Here is a 5,000-nt window from a genome sequence, read left to right as displayed (position 1 = left end):
CAGGCTAGAGTCTCGTTCGTTATCGGAATTAACCAGACAAATCGCTCCACCAACTAAGAACGGCCATGCACCACCACCCACCGAATCAAGAAAGAGCTATCAATCTGTCAATCCTTCCGGTGTCCGGGCCTGGTGAGGTTTCCCGTGTTGAGTCAAATTAAGCCGCAGGCTCCACTCCTGGTGGTGCCCTTCCGTCAATTCCTTTAAGTTTCAGCTTTGCAACCATACTTCCCCCGGAACCCAAAAGCTTTGGTTTCCCGGAGGCTGCCCGCCGAGTCATCGGAGGAACTGCGGCGGATCGCTGGCTGGCATCGTTTATGGTTAGAACTAGGGCGGTATCTGATCGCCTTCGAACCTCTAACTTTCGTTCTTGATTAATGAAAACATACTTGGCAAATGCTTTCGCTTCTGTTCGTCTTGCGACGATCCAAGAATTTCACCTCTAACGTCGCAATACGAATGCCCCCGCCTGTCCCTATTAATCATTACCTCGGGTTCCGAAAACCAACAAAATAGAACCGAGGTCCTATTCCATTATTCCATGCACACAGTATTCAGGCGGGCTTGCCTGCTTTAAGCACTCTAATTTGTTCAAAGTAAACGTGCCGGCCCACCGAGACACTCAATAAAGAGCACCCTGGTAGGATTTCAACGGGGTCCGCCTCGGGACGCACGAGCACGCACGAGGCGGTCGCACGCCTTCGGCTCGCCCCACCGGCAGGACGTCCCACGATACATGCCAGTTAAACACCGACGGGCGGTGAACCAACAGCGTGGGACACAAATCCAACTACGAGCTTTTTAACCGCAACAACTTTAATATACGCTATTGGAGCTGGAATTACCGCGGCTGCTGGCACCAGACTTGCCCTCCAATAGATACTCGTTAAAGGATTTAAAGTGTACTCATTCCGATTACGGGGCCTCGGATGAGTCCCGTATCGTTATTTTTCGTCACTACCTCCCCGTGCCGGGAGTGGGTAATTTGCGCGCCTGCTGCCTTCCTTGGATGTGGTAGCCGTTTCTCAGGCTCCCTCTCCGGAATCGAACCCTGATTCCCCGTTACCCGTTACAACCATGGTAGGCGCAGAACCTACCATCGACAGTTGATAAGGCAGACATTTGAAAGATGCGTCGCCGGTACGAGGACCGTGCGATCAGCCCAAAGTTATTCAGAGTCACCAAGGCAAACGGACCGGACGAGCCGACCGATTGGTTTTGATCTAATAAAAGCGTCCCTTCCATCTCTGGTCGGGACTCTGTTTGCATGTATTAGCTCTAGAATTACCACAGTTATCCAAGTAACGTGGGTACGATCTAAGGAACCATAACTGATTTAATGAGCCATTCGCGGTTTCACCTTAATGCGGCTTGTACTGAGACATGCATGGCTTAATCTTTGAGACAAGCATATGACTACTGGCAGGATCAACCAGGGAGCTGCGTCAACTAGAGCTGAGCAGCCGGCCGCCCGGGAGTGTGTCCCGGGGGCCCGCGCGAACACGCAAGCGTCCGCTCAATTATTCTGCAAACAGGAGGAGGCTGAGCTCCCCTGCACAACACACCTCGAAACCCTCTCAGGTCCCGGCGGCGCGCAGCGCCGTCCTAAGTACTTGGTCGGGTTCGAGAGAGGCGCAATCGCCCGGAGTTAGGCGAGTAGACGCTTTAGGTGCGACCACCCGTGCTCCCAACTGAGCTTGCCGCTGCCGACAGAGGCCCGGGAGCGTGCTGTCGTGGCATTGCCGGCGGGAGACAACACGCGCCACCTACGGTGACCGGCAGCTCCAACGCCAGCGCCACAGAAGGACAAAAGCCCCACTTGGGTGCCGAAGCGAACTCTCCCAGCACAGCGCACGCGCCAACACGTCCGCACAGCTGCGATACAAACCACCTGCGAGAACCGCTGGGGCGACCGAGCAGCAGACGGCGTCGCGGCGCCGAGCGCCGGGCGGCGGCGCATCCTCAGCGCACACAGTCCTCAATCGGACCAGCACACTGCAGATGGCCACCGCGCTTCGCACCGGGCCCGCGAGGACCTACTTTGGCCGCAAGGCGCCGCGAGCAGGGGGCGCCGGCGCGCAGCTGCGCCGCCTGCCGCGTCCGTCGGCCGGCGCGCCTGCCACTGGCCGCCCCCACCAGCCGGCTGTAGCGCGTGCGCCCACGCACCGCGCTGCCAGCACGCCGGGCGGCCCCCCCTCACCGGCCGGGGACGGTCCCACCCAGCCACCGCCGCGTATCGCCTCACACCCAGATCCCCTTTCGCGTTCGTGGGCATGGTGGGTCCCCTTTCACGTTCGTGGGCATGGTGGGTATCCCTGAAACAACCGGTTAATAGCTCGACCGATCGTCGCCAACACTGATTCACCTCTAGCGAGAACAACCGCACCACAACGGGTTACCTGTTGTTCATTTGCGTAACGTCACCAGCAAACGTAGACGTCCATCGCCATTTGCAACGAGTATTGCATGCCTGTGTCAGGTGTCACAACACACTACGTCTGCCCACATAGACGCAACAACATGTGCACGCCTCGAGAACACGTGGAAGGTAGCCCCCGTACGTATGCGGTGTCCATTGCGCGAACGACTGTCAGCCGGCCTCTGCAGGATGTCGCAGATGTGGAACGCGGTGCAACATGCTATCACGGTGTGTGAGAAGAGACGACTACGTCCGAATACACGCTCCACTACATCAACAGACTGCTCATGCTGATCGCCATCCAGGGCGTCCGTTCCTCCCACACGTCTGAATGGCGTACCACACTGCAATCCAGCTCTTATAGGGAGACGACACGTAGCTGCGTGCACAATATTTGGACTGTATGGTCTGCCGTTGCTAGGCGCAGTCGTCGTACGGTCACACATGTGCCACGATGTATCATTCAGTACATACGGACCAATGTGCAGTACAGTTTGTGGGTTTTGCGTACATCGGCGGACAGGTGACAGGCCGTACCACAACGTAGGCTGAGTACGTCGGCATGCGAAGGGCATTGAACATGCAAACTTCTCAACGACCAGCTTGCGAAGGCAGGGGGGAAGGGGGGGGGCATGTACGTCCTGCTGCTATCCACATTACAGTGTATAGCAGGAGCATGTGGAAAGTCAGCAACACCTGCAAGGTGTTTAACATGACGCGATACACAGGGGACCGGGCAGTGCGAATAGCGAACTATATTGCGAGGGTTGCGGTTAGGCAACACTACACTAATTTAACGAGTTGCATAACAATTACAGAGCAGGTTCAGCGACAACGTGCGTCAGGTTAAGGCGCAATATAGGTTAGGTTGAGGCACAATATAGGTTAGGTTAAGGCACAACATGGGTTACGTTAAGGCACAAATTGGGTTACGTTAAGGCACAACATGGGTTACGTTAAGGCACAACATGGGTTACGTTAAGGCACAAATTAGGTTACGTTAAGGCACAAATTAGGTTACGTTAAGGCACAAATTAGGTTACGTTAAGGCACAAATTAGGTTACGTTAAGGCACAAATTAGGTTACGTTAAGGCACAAATTAGGTTACGTTAAGGCACAAATTAGGTTACGTTAAGGCACAAATTAGGTTACGTTAAGGCACAAATTAGGTTACGTTAAGGCACAAATTAGGTTACGTTAAGGCACAAATTAGGTTACGTTAAGGCACAAATTAGGTTACGTTAAGGCACAAATTAGGTTACGTTAAGGCACAAATTAGGTTACGTTAAGGCACAAATTAGGTTACGTTAAGGCACAAATTAGGTTACGTTAAGGCACAAATTAGGTTACGTTAAGGCACAAATTAGGTTACGTTAAGGTACAATATGGGTTAGGTTAAGGTACAATATGGGTTAGGTTAAGGTACAATATGGGTTAGGTTAAGGTACAATATGGGTTAGGTTAAGGTACAATATGGGTTAGGTTAAGGCACAACGTAGGTTAGGTTAAGGCACAACGTAGGTTAGGTTAAGGCACAACATAGGTTAGGTTAAGGCACAACATAGGTTAGGTTAAGGCACAACATAGGTTAGGTTAAGGCACAACATAGGTTAGGTTAAGGCACAACATAGGTTAGGTTAAGGCACAACATAGGTTAGGTTAAGGCACAACATAGGTTAGGTTAAGGCACAACATAGGTTAGGTTAAGGCACAACATAGGTTAGGTTAAGGCACAACATAGGTTAGGTTAAGGCACAACATAGGTTAGGTTAAGGCACAACATAGGTTAGGTTAAGGCACAACGTAGGTTAGGTTAAGGCACAACGTAGGTTAGGTTAAGGCACAACGTAGGTTAGGTTAAGGCACAACGTAGGTTAGGTTAAGGCACAACGTAGGTTAGGTTAAGGCACAACGTAGGTTAGGTTAAGGCACAACGTAGGTTAGGTTAAGGCACAACGTAGGTTAGGTTAAGGCACAACGTAGGTTAGGTTAAGGCACAACGTAGGTTAGGTTAAGGCACAACGTAGGTTAGGTTAAGGCACAACGTAGGTTAGGTTAAGGCACAACATAGGTTAGGTTAAGGCACAACATAGGTTAGGTTAAGGCACAACATAGGTTAGGTTAAGGCACAACATAGGTTAGGTTAAGGCACAACATAGGTTAGGTTAAGGCACAACATAGGTTAGGTTAAGGCACAACATAGGTTAGGTTAAGGCACAACATAGGTTAGGTTAAGGCACAACATAGGTTAGGTTAAGGCACAACATAGGTTAGGTTAAGACACAACATAGGTTAGGTTAAGGCACAACATAGGTTAGGTTAAGGCACAACATAGGTTAGGTTAAGGCACAACATAGGTTAGGTTAAGGCACAACGTAGGTTAGGTTAAGGCACAACGTAGGTTAGGTTAAGGCACAACGTAGGTTAGGTTAAGGCACAACGTAGGTTAGGTTAAGGCACAACGTAGGTTAGGTTAAGGCACAACGTAGGTTAGGTTAAGGCACAACGTAGGTTAGGTTAAGGTACAACGTAGGTTAGGTTAAGGTACAACGTAGGTTAGGTTAAGGTACAACGTAGGTT

The 5,000-nt window shown here is 51.3% G+C and overlaps 1 non-coding gene across 1 annotated transcript in view; it reads right to left on the bottom strand.

The window, feature by feature from the left end:
* Nucleotides 1-1,439, bottom strand: part of LOC126434567 (small subunit ribosomal RNA) — a 1,909-nt gene extending 470 nt beyond the window's left edge. Inside the window, exon 1 of the ribosomal RNA XR_007579326.1 lies at nt 1-1,439. This exon is cut by the window's left edge and continues 470 nt beyond it. This is a non-coding gene — a ribosomal RNA (small subunit ribosomal RNA).
* Between the last annotated feature and the right edge of the window lie 3,561 nt (nt 1,440-5,000).

The sequence above is a fragment of the Schistocerca serialis genome, unplaced genomic scaffold, assembly GCF_023864345.2.
Source record: "Schistocerca serialis cubense isolate TAMUIC-IGC-003099 unplaced genomic scaffold, iqSchSeri2.2 HiC_scaffold_1191, whole genome shotgun sequence".
NCBI lineage: Eukaryota > Metazoa > Arthropoda > Insecta > Orthoptera > Acrididae > Schistocerca > Schistocerca serialis.
The sequence above is the reverse complement of the archived record's forward strand: the minus strand, read 5'-3'. Positions and strand labels throughout refer to the sequence as shown.